This window comes from Balaenoptera musculus, chromosome 6, assembly GCF_009873245.2.
Source record: "Balaenoptera musculus isolate JJ_BM4_2016_0621 chromosome 6, mBalMus1.pri.v3, whole genome shotgun sequence".
Lineage (NCBI taxonomy): Eukaryota > Metazoa > Chordata > Mammalia > Artiodactyla > Balaenopteridae > Balaenoptera > Balaenoptera musculus.
Genome location: NC_045790.1, coordinates 103,127,635 through 103,151,276, shown reverse-complemented (window position 1 = coordinate 103,151,276; position 23,642 = coordinate 103,127,635). Strand labels below are relative to the sequence as shown.

At 49.5% G+C, this 23,642-nt stretch overlaps 1 protein-coding gene across 2 annotated transcripts in view; it reads left to right on the top strand.

The window, feature by feature from the left end:
- GGTA1 (glycoprotein alpha-galactosyltransferase 1 (inactive)) overlaps positions 1-23,642 on the top strand; it is a 64,490-nt gene that overhangs the window by 9,780 nt on the left and 31,068 nt on the right. The gene's annotated exons all lie outside the window — the stretch shown is intronic.

Genomic DNA, 23,642 nt, shown 5'->3' with positions numbered 1-23,642 from the left:
CGCCGTTATCAGAACAGTTATGTTCTCGAAGGAAGAAACCCAACGTACGAAAATCTAGAGGAATTCAGAAGTGACCACACACAGTTACACAAACAGATTCTCTGCAGGGTGTTCCTTTAAATTTTTACCTCCCCAGTATACTTAGGATAGGATTTAACTTATCAAAAATAAACCAGAGGAATGAATGAATCACCATCTTACAGACCCTCGTTAAATACTGTTGAAGAGAGCAGTTCTTTTGCAGGAATTGACAGATCTGTTTAGAGATCCCAGACTCACTTCCTCGTTGTGGAAGCCTTAAAAAAGGAAGAGGGAAGTTCATGGCCACAGGACTGTAGCCACCGCGCTCACACACAGCCCCAGGAGGGTTGGGCTGTACCACCGTACACTCTCTCCAGAAAAACAGACTCCCACAAACACAGAAGGCCTGGATTAGAGCTGGAGCCCGTGGTATGCTGGTAAATGTTTCATGACCAGCCCAGGGACTTCCCTGGTGGTCCCGTGGTTAGGACTGTACGCTTCCACTGCAGGGGGCACAGGTTTGATCCCTGGTCAGGGAACTAAGATTCCTGCAAGCCGCATGGCCAGGCCAAAAAAAGAAAAAAAGAAAAAAGAAAGCCCTGATACATGGTATTTGCCAATTCCCATAGTATAAATATTTCCACTGTGACCAGTTTCAAGCCACCACTGGAGGAACTGGGAGTGTGCTGCTGTAGAGTACTTTCCACTGTGTCTAGCTACAGCAGACGTAAATAACCTCAAGGGTACAGCATGTAGTAAAACAATTAGGAAGTGATGAGTTTTGATGATTACCTTTGATCTTACTGTAATTCACTTAGTTGTGAGTTTATAGAATTTAATTTTTAATAATGGCTGTGTTTAACAACTTGCTCGCCAAGTTCCTGAAAATTTAACAACTGGCTCTTGCAAGCCAGCATGAGCCAGCTCCAGGATGCAACTGGCTTGGGAGGTCCTTGGGGACCCCAGAGGACCCAGTGAAAGTAGGCCATCTCCCCAAACAGCAGCTTCCCCTACCCTCAGGCAGCCTCTAACATGCCAGCCTTTTTATTGGCTTTATTACCCTTTTCCCCACCTGAAATTATGTCTTTAATGACTTGTTAATTATAATTATTGATTTTGTGTATTTGTTTACCAACTAGAATGTGAGTTCTGTGAGAACAGAAGACTTTCCTGGGTGGTTCGTCGCCAAATCCCCAGTGCTTAGAACACTGCATGTGTGTAGTTGACCCTCAATAACCATGGATCAACTGCACGAGCAGAGATAGGGCTAGGACCCTTCGAGGGTTCAAATCCTGCCTCTGCTATGAAGTGCATCTTTTTTTTTTTTTTAATTGAAGTATAGTTGATTTACAATTGTGTTAGTTTCAGGTGTACAGCAAAGTGATTCAGATATATATATATGTTCTTTTTCCTTATAAGTTGTTGCAAGATACTGCATATAGTTCCCTGTGCTATTCAGCAGGTCCTTGTCGGTTTTCTGTTTTACATACAGCAGTGTGTGTATGTTAATCCCAAAAGGGTGCATGTTTCCTTGAGCCTCTTCATCTGTAAAAGAAAAGAGTTTGAGCAGAGACCCCTAGGGTTCCCTTCAGCTCTAAAAAGTCTCTGTACCTGATAAAGGCGTCCCTTCCCCACAGTGCAGCCAAACAGGGATTCTCAACTGAGCATCCTCAAGGGGAAAAGCCAGTGCACTGGTTGTTAGGACCGTCGGTTTTACTCTTTTCCTCCGAGAACAGCTTTCAACACTGAGTGCAACATGGCTTCCCTTCAGCTGCCATGACTGGCCCCATCCAGCCCAGCCTTCTGGGCTGTGCAGAGAGAGAGCCAGGCCTTGCCTGTTCAGGGGCAGCAGATATTTTGAGGCCTGTGGCATTTGCAGCTGGGTGAAATGCTCTAGGGTGAAGGAGGGAAGTCTGCCTGGGTGAGTCGTTCCAGCAGGATGGGCGCCCATAGCTCCACCTGGAACACAGAGCCCACTGGAGCCAAGTGGGGCAGCCCTAGGAGGGAGGCAGAACAGGGACCCTACGTGTCTCCTGCATCATGTTTTACATCTTAGGACAGTGAGGTAAAAGACCGGTCCCTTCTTTCTTCCTTTATTTCTGGTCTCCCGTGGACCGGTCCTTTGGTAAAATACCGTAAACGTGAATAACTCTCAATTTCTGTCCCTCTTGTGGAGGAACAAACAGCATCTGTCTGCAGCCCCACTTTGAGACTCACAGCGGCTGGTGGAAACAGGTGTTGGAGTCTCCTCCCTTTGCAGGTGAGAACACTGAGGCCAGGCGGGGTTCAGGACCCTCCCTGGGTCCCTGAGGAGTGGAGGGAGATGGTGAGGCCCACACCTCCATGTCCCCAGGGGAGAGGCCACCAGCGCTGCGCTGTCCGAGGGAGTCATCCTCACCCCTTCTCTGTTCCCTGTTCCCCTTGAGGCTGAGATGACTGAATCCAGCCTCCTCTTCCCTGGGAGGTTCCGGGCAGAAGTAGGAACAGATAAACCCAATCCGCATCTTCTTCTGCATCTCACTGCCCTCCTCCACAAGGTCGTCCCCCTCCAGGGCAAGGTGGAGATGGGCCGGGACCTTCCCTCTACTACTGACTCTGGGTGCAGCTGGAGGCCTTCTCTGGTGCCCAGCAACCCCAGGGAGCAGCCGATGCCCCCAGTCCATCTGCTCTGGGGCAGCATCGTAGGTTTTTCTGCCTTTCCCTGCAGAGTTCCCTTTTCCTACGGTGCTTGGTTCACACTGAGATTCAGATTTGCTTTCCCTGAGGGACGGGGCTTGGATGTGGACTGCCACTCCGGGCAAGTAGGGCTCTCTGGGTTCTGCCTGCCCCTTCTACAGTCGGCAAACTGGGAAGGGGAACGATTCAGAAACCAGAGATTTCATCAAACAGGGACAACTCACGCTTACTGGGCACTTACTCCAGACGCTGTTCTAGTAGCTTTACAGGAGCCCTGCCTTTTCATCACCCAGAAAGCCGTTTTATAAATGAGGCAAGGAAGCACAGAAAGATTTAGCAATTTCCCAGGGCCACATGGTAGGGGAGAGATCTGGGACTCAGATACGGGTGAGATGATGGGGCCCTTCATCAGGGCCGTGCACTGCCTTCATAAAGAAGATGTCAGGGCAAGCAGGGAGCTGGCATAGCCCCCAATCCAGCCCTCTCCCTCAATGGATGGGGAAACCCAGGCCCAGAGAGGGGTGGGGACTTCCCTAAGGTCACACAGGGCCTGCGCTGGAGCCCAGGAGTCCTACACGCCACCTTCGGCTCTGTCCTGGGGTTTTACCACCTTGGGTCAAGCATCAGAGTAACAATTACAAGGTAACATCGCCAAGAGGGCTCATCTGCTGGTTCTGTGCTGCCCTGGGGGGCCCACAGGGGGCCCCCTGTGGATACGCGGGGGCGGGGAGGGCATGGGAGGCCCAGCCAGACCCCAACAGCGCCCTCTGCCTACACTGCTTGAGAAAGGTCTTGGGCATGGAGTCCCGGCGTTAGCTGGAAAAGTTCAGAGACTCTTTGCTCCCCCGCCAGCCCCCCATGCTGTAGAGAAACAAGCGGCCCATCCGCTCCTGGATGTCACATTTCCTGTTTGTGAGCCTGGATTGAGGTAGAGTCCATGGTGAAGGGCAAGGGGAGGGCGGGGCCTTCCTTTCGGGAATTAGAATAGTTGGAGGTGGAAAGAGCTGGAAGATTTTGCCTAAATGCTTCATTTTGTAGATAGGGACACTGAGGGCCCCCAGATGTAAGAACCTGGCCTAGGTCATAGAGGATGCTGGAATCACCCTGGCTTTTGGTTTTTGGTTTTAGGGTTTGGTTTGGCTTAGGTTTTTTTGTTTTGTTTTGTTTTTTCTTTTTGAGACAATGCAATCATAGAATGTGTGAGCTGAGCTGGCAGAGATCTATTTAGTCGGTGCCCCAGTTCACCTCTCCAGGTTGCTTAGGTGAGAACGTGAGACTGGGGTGGAGGTGGGCGGGGATGGAAGAGTACTTTCTTTTTTTTTTTTTAACTGTGTAATGCTTTATTGGATAAATGTTTTCATAATATATTTAGTAATTACTTTATTGTTGAAAATTTGGGCCACTTAAGAAACTATTGGGTTGGCCAAAAGGTTCGTTTGGGTTTTTCCATAACATCTTACAGAAAAACACAAATGAACTTTTTGGGCAATCAAATATAATTTTTTAAATTAATTTTTATTGGATTACAGTTGATTTACAATGTTGTGTTTCTGCTGTACAGCAAAGTGACTCAGTTATACATATATAATACATATATCCCCTCTTTTTAGAGTACTTTCTTAAGATCCTAGAGCTGGCTGCTGGCAGAGCCCTGAGGAGAACTGTTTTTTGAATCAACGTACAACAAATACCATTGAATGCCACCTCTCAGCCTGATGCTGATTAACAAGGAACTTTCCATCTGGTGGGGAGGTGGATATTAATCAAATAATCATGCATATATGTCCAAAGAGTGTTCACTGCCCTCAAGGAAAAGAACGGGAAGCTACAAGGAGAATAAGACTCTTCCCTTAGGAAGTGACACTGGAGCTGAGACTTAAAGGACAGGGAGGGAGGGGGTAAACGGGTGTGAGGGGGGTGGGAAAAGGTGTCCCAGGCAGAGGGAAGAGCACGTACAAAGGTCCCGAGGCAGGAAGTGCCTCATTTTATAAATGAAAAAACCGAAGCCCAGAGATTGGAGACGGATCTAGGTTAGTGCCCCAGAGAATCTTTCTCTTCCCCCACCCCCAAGTTCTTTAAAACTTTTTTAAAGGAAAGAGACAGAAGATAAACAACTAACTAAACAAGTGAGTCAGTGACAGAGCTGAAAGTACTGGGACCCACCCCCCTCTGCTTTCACGCCAAGGGAATTTTAGAAAACCCTCAGACTGGCTGTTTACGAACTGTGGGACCTTGACTAAGACAGTTAGCCTCTTTGAGCCCCTGCTTCTCCATTTGTAATATGGAGCCCACCTACCTGCTCTGTGGACCCCACACAGCCTTCTTGTGAAAGGGCTCCGTGCTGGCCAGTCAATGTGGGAGGGAGACCCAGGACAGCGGGACTGCTGGTTCCCCTCCTGTGTCTCCTCCAGGGCCGGCCCTGGGCCCCAGGTCTGAAGGAGGCTCTCTCCACCCCATCGCTTGACTGTAATCCTATAATCCACCAGTCAGCATTAATCACAAATGGTACCAATGCCCCACCAAGACACATATGTGTCTTGGACAGTGAACTTATAGGAAATAAAGGAGGAAGCTTGGGAACACCTGTTGTGCATCCAGCATCTCAGTAGACACTCCACACAAGCAGCACTGCTTAACCCTCCCAGCAACCCTGCAAGGTGGGTGCCCTTCTGCCCATTGGCTGGGGAAGGACACTGCCTAAGGTCACATAGCCAGGGAAGGGCCACTCCAGGGGCAGCCCCAGCCTGCTCATCTTGGAGGCTACCTTCTGGTCTGTCTGCCCTTGAGCCAGCCCGGAGCAGAGGGCCCAGGCACCAGGAAGGTGGACCCACGCGGCCCAGGGCAGAGGGCACCCTGGCCGGCAGACACATTGGCTGCCCTTCAAACCAATAGTCTTTATATCTTTGTTCGACATTTATCTGGGGTGAGAGGTGCTGGAGGAAGTGGATTTGCAGTGAATGCAGATGGTGAGCTTCTCCTGGATTCTGAATTCATTCTACACGAGAACGTTTTCCAGAAGCAGAAGGGATAGAAATTCACTGACAAAGTCACTTTCCCAGCTGCAGTGAGTTAATGTCCTAAAAAAACACCAGCTGTTCCCCATTTTTCTTTCTCTCTTCAGTTTGCGTTTGAGCTTTTCCAAGCCAGACAGCTTCTTGGGAGGCTCGTTAGAGGATTTGTTTTGGTTCCTTTTTTATTTGAAATTTATTTAAATATAGACAAGAACAACTAGCCTGAGAAAGGGGGACTGCTGTGCCTGTCGTTTATTTTGACTGAGCAGCTTGGTGTATTCTTTAGATGGCATCCTTGAACTTGGCTGCTTTTATTAAGTACAGAAAGTATTGCTTACATTTACATAAAAGACAACAATGCATCTTGGGAAAGTACCAGAGAACCACTAGTTTTATTTAATTAAATTGCTCTTCATCTGGCTTTTTTTTTGTTGTTTTTGGTTTTTTATGGGGGGCCTCACCGCTCGGCATGCAGGATCTTAGTTCCCCGGGCAGGGTTCCGCCAGGGATCGAACCCGTCCCCTCTGCAGTGGAAGCGTGGAGTCTTAACCACTGGACTGCCAGGGAAGTCCCCGCTCTTTGTCTGGTTTTAAAAGTAACGTATTCTCATTGTAGAACATTTGAAAAATGCAGAGAAGTGGAAAGAATAAAGTAATCACTTTGCCACAATCTCATTGCACAGAATTCACCGCTTTTACCACGTGAAGCTAGGTTTTGTTTTTGTGGTAAAATAGAACATAAACCATTTTAACACTTTTTGAGTGTACAATTCAGTAGCACTGAGTACATTTACAAGTTGGACAACCATCACCAGTGTCCATCTCCAGAACTTTTCCATCATATCAAACCAATTAAGCAAATAATTTCCCAATTCCCACTCCTTGCAGCCCCTGGTAACTGCTATTCTACTTTCTGTCTCTATGAATTCAACTACTCTAGGTACCTCATCTAAGTAAAATCATAGAATATTTGTCCTTTTGTGTCTGGCTTATTTCACTTAGCATAATGTTTTCAAGTTTTGTCCACGTTGAAGCGTGTGTCAGAATTTCATCCCTTTTTAAGGCCAAATAACATTCCACTCTGTGTCTAGACCACATTTGTTTATCCATTCACTCATGGATGGACATTTGAGTCGTTTCCATCCTTTTGGCTATTGTGAATAATGCTGCTTGAACATCGGTGTACAGGTATCTCTTTGAGTCCCTGCTTTCAGTTCTTTTGGTATATAACCAGAAGTAGGACTGCTGAGTCATATGGTAACTCTGTGTTTAATTTTTTGAGGAACTGCCCTACATGTCCAGTAATTCTGATGTATAAGATCCATAGTGTAAATCATAGTCTCTGTGCAATTTTGTATCTGATTTTCTCACTTCATTTTCCATTGTATCAACTATTCCTCAACGACGTTTTCTGAAGGTTGCATAATATTCCACTGTGTTGTTATACCACATTTCCTTTTTCTCCACTCATTGATTTCTGGGCCACAGCAAAAGATTTTAAAATATAATGATAAAATAAATAACTTACTTCTGATAAACAGCCTTATGTTCTGTTCGTACTTGTTCAAGAAATAGTCACCAAAGATAAGTTGCTGCCCTCAAGAAATTTTTAAATTTCTCCTTGGGGATTCTTGGGGATCATCCAATTCAGTGGTTTTAAAAGTTCTTTGAAGCCAAGGAACCTTTACTACAAACAAAACAGCAAAGAGATAAAAGGAGAGATGATCTAGAGAAGGGTGGCTGGGGCTCAGAGTGCTGTTCTCTCAGCCTTTCCAGCTCCTCTCTGTGTCTCTGAGGGACTTTGGGAGATTCTGGGGTTTTTTGGAACACAGTTTGAAAACCACCAGGCTGATCCAGCACCTTTATTTTAACAAAGGGTAGGCATCTGGAGAGAGGAAGGGACTTGGCTGAGGTCAAGTTCATTTTTTAATTCATTCATTCATTCATTTCATTCATTCATATTTTTTCTCAACCCTTAACACCTGCTGCATGCATGTCAGTATCACTTAGGGAGCTTGTTAAAAATACAGGTTCCCAGGACTCTTCCTTCCAGACTCCAAAGCAGTAGATGTATGGAGAGACCAGGACTGGAAACCCAACTCCACAGTCCACACTGGGCTCCATTGGGGGGGTCTTCGCCTTCCAGCCCCTGCGTTTGCAGATGCTGGCTCTTCGACCCAAGTGCCCTTCCCCACCCACCAGACTCCTACTCACCCCCTGAGGCCCACTTCAAACGTAGCCTTTTCCTCTTTGAAGCCTTGCTACACAGCCTGTACACCATGGCTTAGTCCTTCCTCTGTGGCCCCAGAACACAACACGGGGCTTCCATCCCCACTCAGCCACTCACACTTATATCTCTCTGTCGTGCATAATAGCTAATCGCTTCCAGGCCTGGCTCCCTGACTAGAATGTCAGCTCCTTAGGGAGTTTGTATAATCTCTGCATTCCCCACAGTACCAAGCATAGAGTGGGTGCTTTGTTATTGTTTATTGGCTGGACTTGGATCTAGTACAGGCCCATATTTGGAGGACAAGAAAACCGAGGCCCAGATAGAGCCTGCAATTTATGGAAGGTCATACAGCCCATTGGGGCAGTGCCAGACTGCCACCCGGGTGTCCTGAGGCTCAGCACTGAGCACTGGCCCCATGAACTACCTTATCCCTGACTCCCATAATAGCCCTGGTTTTCGGAAATCCAGAGAGCTCTGCCTTGCTTATGATTCAGTGTACATGTTTGGATGCCTGGAATTCAGTAAATTCTAGTTTCAAAAAGTTTTATAAAATATAAAACTTCAACATATACAACATGGGATATTATGTGAGTGCTGCTTGGACCAAGCCAGTGCTCAGAAGCTAAGAAAGCAAATCTAACAGGGACTGTCTGGGGGCGGAGCCAGCCAGCATTCCATCCAGAGGTGGCTGCTACAAGCCCTCCTGTTGTCCTAATTTGTGATCAACAACTGATGCTTTTCTAATTAGCACGTGGGATGCTAAAAATCGTTTTTTTTAAACTGGGGAAACAGGTGCCTTGTTTATTATGATGAATGTTGTACACGGGCTCACACTGCTGAAATCAAAGTAGTTACGTTATTTATGTATTTATGCTGTGGGGATGGGATAAAGTAACTTCTATTCACTCCCCACTGTTGCATGAAGATGGTATAGGGTCTCTTACCCCATCCCAGCCAGGAACTCTGGGTTCTATGGGACAATGCGGGACAGAACCCAGCCTCTGGAATCCTGGCATCTGCCTCTGCAGGGGTTCTTAACCTTTATTGTGCTCCTTTATGGACTCCTTTGGCATCTGGGGGAGCCTATAGACTCCTTCTGGGAATGTTTTAAATGTGAAAAATAAAATGAATAGGATTAGATAGAGAAAGACTCAAATTGAACTATAGTTATTAAAATATTGGGTTGGCCAAAAAGTTTTTCCATACCATCTTACGGAAAACCCATACGAACCCAATATTAATATTAGGGATTGAATTTCAGCTCAACCAAACTGAGATGCTTCCTCATCTGTAAAATGGGGATGATTCCAGTACCTATCTCTCAGAGAGCTTAGTGAGAATTGAATAATGAGTGTAAAGTGCTTAGAACCCAGCTCAGCATTCAAGAAATTGTAGCATATGCTGCTGTTTCTGCTTTGTTGCTGTTGTTATTATTATTATTATATAAGGTACAGATTCCTGCTCTTCAGGAACTCACAGTCTGGACTGAGATATATATAATTATATGTAAGTAATTAAAGGTAGACGTAAAGGTGCAGAAAAGAAGCCTGACAAGGGGCTAAGGGGAGCTCAGAGGGAGTGAAATGTCTTCCGGCTGAAAGAGTGCTGGGTGGCGGCTAAGCTTTTGTGTCAGCCAGACTTGGATTAGTTCTGGCTCTGATCCTTAGCTTGAGCAAGAGATATCACCTTTCTGAGCCTTGGTTTCCCTCCCTGTAAAATGGGAATACCAGTAGAATCTACAGGGATGCTGTGAGCGCCACCTCCTTCCCTCCCATGATCAGCCAGTTAAATCACACATCCTTCATTTCCTTGAACCACATCCCCTCCTTGTCTTTCTAGCCACCCTCACCGCCGCCCACCCCGGCCAGACAGTCCCTAACTGGGGAGGAATCCAGCCAGTTGCCATCCCTGCCACTGTCCTTGGGCTGGTGTGGCTGGCTCGGTTACAACCCCAGCAGGGCTGCAGAGCTGCTTGGCACCCTATGTCCTCATTCCTGGTCAGTGTTCTCTCCCAGTGCCCAAGGCATCTGCTCCTAACCTGGGTGGCTGTCACGTGGCAAGCCTGCAAGGCGTTTTCATGAGTGACCTAGCGTCCTATCTCATAGGAAAGGGAAGCCACAGAAGACAACACGCTGAACTTCCTTCTCATTCCTTTCAAATGTAGCTGAATCTTCACCCATCTTTGAAACCTAAGGAGGAAAAAATTTCTACAGGACACTGGAGAGACGCTCTTGCCTCCACTTCATTTTCCTTTGTTTATGCAAGGCTCTCATTGAAGAGGAGGGTAAAGATTTTTGTAGGGAAGAGGGCAGACTATTATCTAGAGAATATCCTACTCTGTGTGAGATGGGCAGTGTATCAGTCAGGATGGAGTACAGTGTGCTGCAGTAACAAACAACCCTTGAATCTTAGGGGCCAAACCCATAAAGGTGGTTTGTCTTTTTTTTTTTTTGGCTTTGCCTCCCAGCTTGTGGGATCTTAGTTCCCCAACCAGAGATTGAACCTGGACCCTCAGCAGTGAGAGCACAGAGTTCTAACCACTGGACCACCAGGGAATTCCCTAAAGGTTTATTTCTTACTTTAGTTAATATGAGCATCTTGGGTCAGCTGGGGGCTGTGTTCCTCATTCAAGGAATCAGGCTGATGGAGCAGTTACCTCCTTGAATGTACTTCATGGCACTGAGAAAGAGAGCCCTAGAGGGTCTTCCACTGGCAATTAAATGCTTGGTCCATCTCACATCTTATTGATCGGACTAGTCACATGGCCCTACTCAATCACAAGGGGACCAGGAAATGAAAGCCTACCATGAAGGTGGAGAGCAGGAAATATTTAGTAGAACAGCATTAACGAGTACCCCAGGTGGGCTACTCCTTTCTTTGCTTAGTGTGCTAAGTCAACTCTGCAAGCTGAGATAACCAGGCGGGTGGCACAGACAGAGTGGGCTGTAGGCTGTACTTTGTGAGTGCTAGGAAACCACACCCAGAGAGGAAAAACCCCAAAGGCACTTCTTAGCCCCAAGTGCTAAGCAGAACAAAAAGGCACATGCAGCTGCCAGCCTCTCTGGGGGAGTAAAAAGCAGAAGCTCAGTGAAGAAGGCAGCAGCCCTGAAGAGGGCAGGTGATACATGCTGGGAGCTCCAGGTGCTAAACGCACAGGGAAGGCAGAGGCAATGGTATTGAACTGGGGTTCGCAAACCACATTCTTCATCACAGACCCATATGACGTTTTGTAAGTGTGGCACATATTTAGGCGTTCTCCCTCCGTTTCTGAGCTATTTGATGTTTATGAGAGGGATGTTCTTTCTGAATTGGATGCCTCACTTGTCTCCAGTCCACACATGATGCTCACCTTTTCCCTATGAAGCTCACCTTTTCCCAGTTGCATTTCTGTGTCCCATCGTGGCATCCAAAATCATTCAAGAGCAGTGAGGATAGAAGGGAGAGGGAAGGACAGAGACATGGCCATCCCTGGCAGAGGCTTTTGGGGTTTTCTTGGGCATAAATAAGGAAACTCTGGGAGAAGACTACTGACTGCAGCCCTCAGCCCCTTCCCTGAGTTCTTGATTTCCTATGCTGTAGTTAAGAGGCTTCTCGTCCTCATCCTGGAGAGATGCCGGACACCTGGGTACTAGCCCCAGCCTCCTCACTTCATTGCTGAGTGGCCCTGGATAAGTTATTTCCCTGCCTTGGTGCCTCAGTTTTCTCATCGATAAAATGAAGCAGCTCAGAAGACTGAGGCCAGGCTTGAAAGGAGAGTGACCCTGGGTGGCGGGGGTGTTCCTGCAGCCACATGGGCGAAGAGGCAGGTGAGATTGCTCTCTGAGTCCGCCAGAAGTCCGTGGAGCCTGGAGTAAGGAGGTGACTCATTGCTGTCACAGGACACTCACCTCGGTTGCAGGATGTATGTGGTGGCATGAGAGTTGGATTCTGGGCTCCACTTCCCACTACACTGAGCTCCGTGCGAGGGAGGCCGTATCGGCTAATCCTTGTCGACCTAGCAGGCTGGACAGTGCCTAGCACTTGGTAGGTGCCAATGTTGACATTAAATAAGTATTTGCTTAATGAATGAATGAACAAACGAACACATCATTCCCTTCAACTCTGAATCAGTGATTTGCAGACTTCCTTTGGGACAGGAGGAGGTTGAAGAAATTCTGGGCTCTACCCAAACCCAGCTTCCCACCTTGGGCAAGTCACCAGACTCCCTCTGTATGCAGGGACCCGTCCTGCCTCACGGGCTGTGTCAGAGGCTCCAGCAAGCGGGAGGCCTCCTAAATGCCCCGTGCAAAGGAAGAGCTGGTTGTTTTTAGGACATGAGGACAAGTCCTTGTTTGACACAGAGCAGGTGGTGCTGGAGCCTGTGAGGTGGAGAGTTCTGGAATCATCATCATTAGGAATTGAGTAGCTACCGTCTATTGGGCACTTGCTCCAACATCAGGCCTTATACCAAGCGCTTGATGTGCACTATCTCATTTAAGATGGTCTAAAAGGAAAATTGTTATTCTCATTTTACAGAGGAGAGAAATCAAGTCCCAGGAGGTCAAGTGACTCACCCAAGGCCACACACTTAGTCAATGCCCAGGCCGGGCTCACTCAAGTGCAGGCTCTAACCTCTATGCTGTACGGCCTCCTGCTGCTATGATGAGGCGGGGACAGTGCTTGTCTCTTAGGAACCAGTGATAATAATACAAGTTGCCTTTTCCTAAGTACCTATGAGGTACCAGGAACTTTACAGATGTTATTGTTCATCCTTTCAACAACTCAAGGAGTAAGGAATTATTATCCCTATTTTACAGGTGAGTAAACCAAGGCTCAGAATGTGAAGTGACATTTCCAGGGCCACACAGCAAGAAAGTAGGGAGCGGGGCTGGAATTTGAACTCAGGCCTGGCTCATCCCAAGAACAGGCAGAGAAAAAGTCATCTCCATTGTGGGCTCCATTAAGAGGTTGTTTTTTGGTTTTGTAGCTGTTGTTGTTGTTTTTTAGCTTCCCACTTTAGGTTCCTAGAATGTCAATCATTAGAGATTATTTCTTGGAAGGCCTTTTACGCTCAACTTATTACAAGAAAAAAATCTAGTGGAGGGGAAAAAAAAGAAGCCCGAGACAAAAACAACCTCAGGATTTTTCAGTAAATTCTTAGACTCTTAATACCTCCTAGCCTACACAGGGGAGGCAGGGTGAGCTGAGATGATCCCAGCTGCAGGCGCTAAGGGGGACAAGTTGGGGGTGGGGGCAGAAATGCGTCTGGAGGGACTGGGCTTGTACCACCTCTTGTACCACAAGCGGCCTCAGAAAAGAGTCTGGCTGCTGAAGCGGGTATCCTGAGGCACCGGTTGGTAGTAAACACAAGCTCTGCGTCCTAGCGGGTATCCTGAGGCACCGGTTGGTAGTAAACACAAGCTCTGCGTCCTAGCGGGTCCGAGGGGACTTCATTGAACCCTCTTTATTTTATTGAACAGTTTTTACACAGCGTGACCCTATGATTTATCCCCCAGACCTACACACCTTTGAGAGTGAAAGGGGGCACTAAAACATTGACCTGAAAACTGATCCACGACAAGCATAAATCAGAACTGTCCTAGGGAAAGCACCTTGATTTTACAGGCTCTGAGAAACTACCCACACCAGGAAGGGTTGCTGTGAAAAGGCAAAGCCCAGATGTCAAAAACAGGAGGATGGTAAAACAAAACAGAAGAACAAGGCAAGGGGTAGAGAGGAGCAGTGACTTCCACCAGGGGACACCTATGCAGCCCTGGCTCTGTGCCAGCCCCAGCCTGGTTAACACAATGGCAGTAGCCGAGGTCCGCAGAGAGCACTTGGCATTTGTGGGCACACATGTCCCTCTCACCAGACTTGGGCTTGATAAGCGCAGGCAGTGGAGGTGATTCATTCTGTGCCCACCCCAGTCCCAACAGTCCCAGGACTGAGTAAATGTCCTCCAAGTGTTTACTGATGGAATAAATGCTTGTGGGCACGGCTTTCCTGAAGTGTGCCAGGGAAGGTGATGTTTTGCTTGGAGAGGAAAGAGTCAGGGGTCCTATCTCTGAGGAGCCGTTAGGGTGAATGGGAAAGGCAAGGCTACACGGACAGGTAGAACTTACTGGTTCTGCTGTCTGCTGGTCTGTGTGACTCAACCTCGGAGCCTCAGATTCCCCGTCTGGGGAATGGAGGGCTCATTAGTGATTGTAGAAAGGATTAAATGAGATGGTGTATGTAAATGAAAGGCAGTCCTTATTATTGATAATAACATTCTGGGAAGCAGACCTCAGTTCCACACTGAAAAGATGTGTCTTACAATCAGAAAAGTCCAGAGATGAACCAGACTACTCGGGTGGGTGGTGAGTTCCCCCTCAGTAGAAGGCTTCAGGCAGAGGCTGTCCGCCATGGATGCTGTAAATGGTGTGACCACCTTTAGGAGGGAGGCTGGGCTAGCAGGACAGCGGGAGAGGAGAGCTGACAGATTACCACTGGCGTAAAAGCCTGAGGGACTTGAACTCCTTTGGATGAGAGTGACTTGTTTATGCCACTGTTCATGTCACCTGGAAGACTGTGCTGTCGGCCAGCCAGGGGAGCAAACGGGGGCAACAGGCTGCGACTGGGAGCTGGCCCCTTGAGAGGGGGGATCTCCTTCTAGGAGGGAGAACAGGAAACAGGCAGGGGTCCCTGAAAACTTTCACTTCTTCCCACATGAAACGGCCCCTTGCTGGTCCCAGGGCCTCCTATTTTGGCTGAGGGGGAAGGAGTCTTCTTTAGACCTTGACTGCTCAGCTGTTCTGATGGGAACCAGGTAGAGCTTTGGATTCAGCACGCCTGTTGGCTTGGGCTCCCGGCTCCCTCCCCAGAGCGCCCTCCCTCCACCCAAAGGCTGTGATCTCCTCTCTGACTCTGGTTTCTGGAGCCGCATCACATGCTCTGAACGCACCAACTGCTCCTCTCTGGGGGTTATTCGCTGAGAGCCCGTGGCTGGGCATGAGGGGTGCCATGAGCCCCCAGAGCTGGCATGCGATGCAGAGTCCGAGACACCAGCCCCACCTTTTCATCTGATTGGGGAGGGGGGTGGGAAACAGCGAGGCACACACAGGGAGTTGCTCAGAGTTGGAGGCACAGCGGGGGACAGGACCTCTGTCTGTTGCCACCCCTCGTTTGCCTGGCAATCCCACTCCTCGGGATTCTCAGGCAGCAGCACCCTTGCCCGGGGAACACGACCCTCCCTCCACAGCCTTCCCTCTTCCGGGGGCGAGCGAGGCCAGAGGCAGCCAGAGGAGTGTCGGCGGGTGGAGTTGAGCTGAGAATTCAGATGGGGCTAATCCCAGCATTCTTTTTTTTTCTTAACATCTTTATTGGAGCATAATTGCTTTACAATGGTGTGTTAGTTGGAGCATAATTGCTTTACAATGGTGTGTTAGTTTCTGCTGTATAACAAAGTGAATCAGCTATACGTATACATACATCCCCACATCACCTCCCTCTTGCGTCTCCCTCCCACCCTCCCTGTCCCACCCCCTAGGTGGTCACAAAGCACCGAGCTGATCTCCCTGTGCCACGCGGCTGCTTCCCACTAGCTATCTGTTTTGCATTTGGTAGTGTATATAAGTGCATGCCACTCTCTCACTTCCAGCATTGTTGACAACTTTTGCGCCTGGCTCTCCTCCTGCCTCTCTGCCCTGCCCCTCGGGTTTCAGGGCGGTGTCCCTTAGGGATGCCCTGCTCTGTTCTCCATGCTCCCCTCCCTCGGCGCACAGCAGACCTGCCCGCTCTTGCCTGACGCTGGCAGCTCCCAAATCGGGCTCTGCCCAGGCTCTCTGTCTAGGACAACATCACTGAGCTCGCTTCTGCAGGTTCTTCAAACTCAACGCTTCTAGAACAGAACTCACCAGCCTCCCCTCCTCCCAACCCCTACCACTTTATTTTTCAGTCAACCATCCACTCTCCTACTTCCACCAGAAACCTGGGAACCAGCTCGGTTTCCAGATCACCGGCAGGCCTCTTGCAGACAGATTCCTGGGCCACACCCTGGGCATCCTGATTCATTAGGGCTGGGTGGGCCTGAGGCTCTGCATTTCTAACAAGCTCCCAAGTGATGCTGGTGCTGCTGGTTGTTTGATCCACACTTTGATACAAAACGAAAGTAATTTTAAATCCGGGACAGTCTCTCCAAGAAGGTGACAGTGAAGCAAATTTTGAAAGAGAATTTAGTTCCTGTAACCCAAGATCTCAAGATGCCACTTCTTTCTTGTCTTCCAGCTCACCCCGTGGTGTCAGGTCTCTACTCTTCCCCCTGGACATTGGCCAGCAGCCTCCTGGCTGGGCCCCCTGGCTGGAGATTTAACTACTCCCACCCACCCTCACCCTGCAGCCAAGGAATTCTTCTAAAAAGCGAATCATGTAACTCTCTTTGCTTAGAGATTCCCCAGCACCTTCAGGAGGAAATGCAGATTCCTCAGATACAAGGCGCGGGGTGACAGGATTCTGCACGGCCCTGCAGCTTCTCTGTCCCCCTCCCCCAGTCCCACTTCAGCTGCTCTGGATTGGAGCTTGTCAACTTCCCACTTTATCCCCCCGCGTTACCAACTCACCCATCCCGTCTTCTCACTTTTTAAAAGTCATTAATTAATTAATTAATTAATTAATTAATTTTTATTTTTGGCCGCGTTGGGTCTTCGTTGCTGCGCGCGGGCTTTCTCTAGTTGCGGCGAGCGGGGGCTACTCTTCGTTGTGGTGCGCGGGCTTCTCCTTGCGGTGGCTTCTCTTGTTGCAGAGCACGGGCTCTAGGCACGCGAGCTTCAGTAGTTGTGGTGCACGGGCTTAGTTGCTCCGCGGCATGTGGGATCTTCCCAGACCAGGGCTCGAACCCGTGTCCCCTGCATTGGCAGGCGGATTCTTAACCACTGCGCCACCAGGGAAGTCCCCTGTCTCCTCACGTTTTGCACAAGGGGAAGCACCTTCTGCCTGTCTTGGTGGCATCCCCACCCCCATCCTCCCTGAAGGGATGCTCTTCAGCACCTGTCCTTTCCCTCCTCTGAACCTTCAAACCCTCCTCTCCATGGCTCTGTCTCATCAGGAGTTTCCCATCGTCAGCAGTGTACTCAGGAGTATTTCCCTTTTTCTCCATGGCTTCTCTAACTGGACCCTCTCTCCAACCCTTCCCAAGGCAAGTTGCTGGCAAGAGGTCCTTGCACTCAACTGACGTCACTTCCTCGCCTGAGGTTCTTTCCTCGACACTGCAATCTGGTACCCGGCTCCAGGCTTCCATGGGTTTTTGATGCCAGCTGCCCCGGGGGCCCCCTCTTCTTTCACATCCTTCCCCTCCTAGGGTGATCTTATCCACTCACATCTCTATGTTGCCCAGAGCTGAATATTGGCTGACCTGCAGCATCTCTACTGGGCATCCCACAGAGCCTGTCTCAGGGAGGCATTTCTCCTCTTCCTATAATCCTGATCAAATAGAGATGCTCTAAGGATTCCATCCACTTTCCTCTCTCTCAAGACCACCTCCACTTCCCCACCCGCCTCCAACCTTTTGCGTTCGACTCTGTAATTATACGCAGGTGGTTCTGCGAGTGTTTACAGGCTCCCAACCAATAGCTATTTGGATAACTGTCTCTAGTGGGTAGAATTTTGTCTACCAAAAAGATGTGTTCAAGTCCTAACTCCCAGTGCCTATGAATATGAGTTTTTTTGGAAATAGATTCTTTGCAGATGACTCAAGCTAAGACGAGGTCATACTGGATTTGGGTGGGCTCCAATCCAGTGACTGGTGTCCTTATAAGAAGAGGGAAACTTGGACACAGACACACACGAACACTGTGTGACGATGTAGAGACCGTTGGGTTATGCTGTCACAAGGAACGCGCCAAAGGGTGCTGGCAACCACCAGAAGCTAGGAGAGAGGCGTGATGGGTTCTCTCTCATGACCTTCAGAGGGAACCAGCTCTGCCAACACCTTGACTTTGGACTTCTGGCCTCCAGAATTGTGAGAGAATCAACTTCTGTTTTGTTAAGCCACCCAGTTTGTGGTACTTTCTTACGGAAGCCCTAGCAAGCCAATGTACCATCCATCTGTCCATCCGTCCACCGATCCTCAGGACTGCCTCTGTACTGGACCCTGTGTGAGGACCACCAGGGACCTGGAGTTAAAGCCGAGCTCCCTGCTGCCCTTGAGAGCTTGCACATGGAGGGCGAGATGGACACTTGCTCAGCAACCTGTGCTCCAAGCAGGCAGCACAAGGGCAGTGGGAATTTGGGAGAGAGAATCAGCTCCCGCCGGGAAGCAGATCTCGGAGGAGGTGGCGGTGAGCTCTGAAAGCTGCACATTCATCAGCCAGGTTTGCAGAGCAAGTGAGAACAGGCCCTTCACAGCCACCGAGCCCATGTGGGTCCCCGCCAAGGAGCCATAGGGATCCTGGGAAAGTTCTGCTTCAGCTTGGTCAGCGCCCACATGGGGTGTAAGGCCCAGATGGGGAAAAGAATGTGCCTGGAGCCACATGGCCTGTGGAAGCAGGTCATTGGATTTAGAAAGCACTTTCTTGGGCTTTCTTTTATCTGGTTGTATTGTTAGTCTTGACTTCAATTTTTAAAACATTTTCTTCACTGCAATCCACCCCCTTCCACAGGCTCTTTGGAAAGAAATGCTTCTGGGGCTGGGCTGGGCTGGGCTGAGTGGGGCAGGCCTGCCTATCCTCCTTATCTGCACGGTTGCTTGAGTCCTCACCCCAGCCTTGCAGTGAGCCAGGGTGGGAGAAAGTCCTCTGTGGCTCTGCCAGACTCAGAGTCCCCTCTCTCAAAAAGCTGGTTTCCCCTCTCTTTGCTTGGCTGAGTTTCTCTGTTTTGGGGCCAGAATTGTGCCCCATTTCCTCTTTTCTTTCACTGGTGTGTTTGGGGCCTCCTTTGGGAGGGTTCAGTGGGGCTCCTGAGTGCCTTGGAGGTTCTGTGGCATCCTGGCCCCTGCCTCCAAAAGCCAAAGCTGGTTGGTTCATAAGATGACCCCAGAGGACCTCCTGAGGGGACCCAGCCTGAGCAGAAGAGGATTTACAAATCCTGAAGGGCAGGGCTGCCTGCCAGCCTGTCTTTAGTGAGAAGGAAGAGAGGGGTGAGGGCCGGTGCAGACAGACGTGCCAGGTCCCTGGGAGGCAGGAGAAGCCCACCTGAAAAGGTCCAGTCACATCACCTCCTCCATGAAGGCTTCTGAGATGCCCCTGGTCAGACTTTTATAGGAGCCCGATTCACAACTGCACCCCCAGATTCAGGCTCAGGCAGGGCAGAGTGGAATTGGGAGGGACCCTCCACTCCACAGATGAGAAAACAGAGGCACAGAGAAGGGAACCGGACATGCCTGCATTACACAGGCTGGTGATAACGGAGCAGGGGTTCAAATAGTACTTTTAGTTTCTGGTACAAAACGATTTCCCTTAAAAAAGGAGTCATCTGTGGCCAATATATCACATTCCGTAATCAGAGAAGTGTTGTTTAGGTGCAGTTATTTTTCTCTTATTATTATTATTTTTTTATTTTTGGCCGCACTGGGCAGCTTGCGGGATCTTAGTTCCCTGACCAGGGATCGAACACAGGCCCCCTGTAGTGGAAGCGCAGAGTTCTAACCATTGGACCACCAGGGAATTCCCAATTTCTTTTTGTCTCTTTTTAAAATCTGATTTCGATCTGATTTGGGCAGAAGTTCCCCAGTTTACCACAGACTCCATCACTCCCTATTGCATTATACCTGGTCAAATTCACACAGTTCTGCTGCCCACCTGGCTCCTGGCTTTCACTCAGCATTCATTCAACATATATCTATTGAGCATCTAACAGGTGCCAGGTACTGTTCCAGGTACTGGGAAAACCCAGAAGTGACCAAGATGGAAGACAAGCACCCCCCGCCTCCCAATAGCGCTTGGGTTCCAGTGGCATTTGGTTCACAGCCCCTGCCTTCTTCTACATCCATTAGCATCCCCAGTTTGGTCTGGCTTCACCACCGTCGGGGGTATAAGAGGTTAAGGTGGGATAGAATCATGGAAAAACCCTAAACTTGTCTTCCATTCCAGGGTTAATGACTCAGACCATACACTTCTGTAAGGTTCTTACTTTATCTTCAGTTCCCTTCCTTATAACTTGGGACTGTACTCTTCACCCTACTTACCCTCCTAAGGTTGTGTAAAAGTATATGGGTCGTTGTAGACAGCAGTGGGCTCTAAACAGGGCATGATTGTGACCTTGAGGGACGCTGAGCTTCTCACCGGTTCAGGAAGCAGTTCTGCTCTGAGGCAGGGCACTGGCCTACTGGCTTCAAGCCTCTCTCCATTCAGGGAAGGGTGAAAATTTCTAGGGGAGTCGAGGGAACCCCCGGGCACCCACCGCCCAATTGTGATAGGAACAACCAGGTGCCTCTTCTTCACCTCCATCTGGAGCCATCAGCCTGAGGAAGTGGTGAGAGGAACCAGGGGGGGTAGAGGGGGAGGGGAGACTCCTCGGTTGGGGAAATCCAGCCACCTGTATTGGGGGCTCAAGCCCAGGCTGTCATCAGAACCCAGTCCTTGCTGCTTGGTGGGAGCTCCTCATACCTTCCAAGCTGTCAACAAAGCCAGCATCTTCCTTCTCCAGAAAGAGTCTGACCTACAGCATGAAGAACCAAGGTTAGCCCCAGGGAGGGACTTCCTGGTACAAGGGGTGTGGCTGAGGCTCAGGACGGAAGCTTGTGGAAGCAAGGGGAGCGCTCCAGCATGGCTTTGGTGGAGTCTATCCTGGAGTTAGGTGGGATGGAGGCACATCTCAAGAAGGTTTGCTATGTGTTGCTTGGAAAGAGTCATCATGATTTCATTTTTCCAGCTCTTCTCAAGGAAATAGACTTAGAGGTGCGAACTCTCCTGAGTGCAGTTATTTACTGCTTGGGCTTTCGCCAAGATCACTTCAGCACTTATGCTCACAGGTGTATGGCAATACTTAATGGTAATGGAAACACTGGCCGGAACCTCTCCTTCCCCACGTTTCCCCAACCTGGAGGAATACATGATCAAAATTTTTATTTCATACACCAATGTAAAACCGAGGGAACGGCAACCTTGGATTAATTGAACACTAGAGACTATCAGTGATTGAGAACCTCAAGCACTTTTCAAGGAGTATCTCCTTAATTCTTGCAATAATGGCTAATAGGTATCTCTATACCCTTACCATGTGCCAGCTACCATACAAGTACTATTTTTTTTTTTTTTTTTTGGGGGGGGGGGTTATTTATTTATTTATGGCTGTGTTGGGTCTTCGTTTCTGTGCGAGGGCTTTCTCTAGTTGCGGCAAGTGGGGGCCACTCTTCATCGCGGTGCGCAGGCCTCTCATTATTGTGGCCTCTCTTGTTGCGGAGCACAGGCTCCAGATGCGCAGGCTCAGTAATTGTGGCTCACGGGCCTAGTTGCTCCGCGGCATGTGGGATCTTCCCAGACCAGGGCTTGAACCCGTGTCCCCTGCATTGGCAGGCAGATTCTCAACCACTGCGCCACCAGGGAAGCCCCATACAAGTACTATTATCCCCATTTTATAGCTGTAGGAACAGAGACACAGAGAAGTTAAGTAAATTGCCCAGGATTGCACAGCATACGGGGCAGAGCCAGGACTCAGACTCAGGCAGCCTGGGCCCAGAGTCCAAATTCAGAACCACTGTGCTCTAAGCTCCTCGCCTACCCTGAGAGGTGGGGATTAGGATTATCCCCAACACAGAGAAGAGGAAACCAACCAGACTGCTCCGTCACTCACGAGCATCAGCGAGAATGTCTTTTATAACTGCCCTGAACACATTCAGGATTCAGCAAACAGTGGCAGCCTGAAACTCCTGTGTCTGTAGCATTCTTTGCCAAGAACACTTAATCCCCACACTTCCACGGAGGTAAGCAGGGTGGGAATCTGATCCTTCGTGATTCCGGCCGGAAGGGGTCTGGGATGTGAAGCCAGGGCACCTCCACACCTGGGCTACAGCTACCTTGGCTGCAGCTCTGAGGCTGTGCGATCCTCTAACTCGGGGGTGGCAGACGGACAGGCGCTGAACGCTGGCTGTCATCTGACAGGCCCGTGGACTGTTAGGGCTGGAAGGGACCTTGGTGACCATCGAGTGTTGAGATTAGTCAGCCTGGCTGGGATGCCAGGCTCTTAACCTGGACAGCCTCTGGCCTCCTTTGATCAGCAGAACAGCATGGCCTGAGGCTCCCTTGCTCCAGTTCCCCGCCTCTCAATAAAAAACTGACCACAAGTATGTGCTCCCTTGTTTTGAGAGTCTGTGCTTCAGGGAAGGAGGAATTTCATGTTGGATCCTCTGGAAGTTGAATTTTCTGCCTTCCAGGTTTGCATGCTCTGTCGAGCTGTGGTTAACCAACCTGGACCTTCTGATTCCACTAACCTATAGAGTGTCCCCCGGGGGCAGCTCAGGAAGAAGGGTAGCATGAGACCCACCAGTTGGTGACCTCGAGCAAGTCACAGAGGCTCTCAGAGCCTCCCTCCCTTCCCTGACCACTGGGTGGGTGAGCCTGAGGATTCACTGAGATGAAGGAGAGAGGCTGCTTTGTAAACTGTAAAATGGAAGACCCATGTGATCGGTGCTTGCTTGTTGGAGGACCAGTTTATCTTAGCGCAGCTCCTTAGCCTCCAAATGCTGTCATCTTTCCCTTCCCTGTTGACCACAGTACAGATGCCTGGATCATTTAATGCAACAGATCTTCCCTGAGCCCATAGTGAGGTGCTCTGTGGTGCTCGGTATTGGAGTGTCCATCCCAAGAGAAGGAAAAAAGCAGGGTCTATCTGTGACCCTGTGTCCTGAGAGCCAGAGTCAGGGAAAGACAGAATGCCCCAGAGAATGCAGTTTCCAGCAGGAGGGTTTCTGTTCACTTTTTTTTTTTTTTTTTTTTTTTTTTACTTTCTGTTCACTTTTGCTCTTAACATACACACAGAGAAGGCACATTTGTGATGAATTTTCACAAAGTGGACACACCTGTGTAACCACTACCTGGCTCAGGAAACAACATGGAACTCCCCCGGGGCCCCTTCCCAGTCTCTACCACCCCCCTCTCTGACTTCTAGCACCACAGGTTGGTTTTGCCTATTTTTGAACGCTCAATGAATGGAATCATCCAGGCCTTCTTTCGCTCAGTGAGAAAGAAGTGTGTGTGAGATTCATCCTGCTGATGTCAGGGGCTGTAGCTGGTTACTTCTCGCTGATGTACGTGGGCTCCCACGCTCGATCACACCCGATCTGTCTGATGGTGGGCCTTGGGGTCGTTGCCAGTTTTTGGTGCACTGTGAATGTCCCAGTCCGTGTCTCTGTGTGAGCTTATGTGTACTTTCTTTGGGGTATAGACCTGGGTGGAATAACTGGGTTGTAAGATGTGGCTGGTTTAGCTGTAGTAGATGCCGGCAGGAAGGATTTAAGTAAGTAGTTAAGCAGGACTTCCAGACCCTGAAGATTGTGGTCGACTAGCTCATGCCCCCAGAGGAGGGGCCCGTGAAATCTCCTCTGGAGAACAAGAGGAAGAGGCTGGATTAGGCACCCCTTGGAGGCTCGGGGCAGTCCTTGGCCCCTTTCTGTCTGGTTTTGGTCCCATCTCCTTGGTCTGTCTGGAGTTTCCAGTCTGTACTCCCAAGGAGGTGTCCAGGGCCACCTGGGAGGGATGGGTAGGGGGGCTTTAAGCTTCATTTCCCTGCATCAGCCACAGCTCCCTGTGTCCTCTG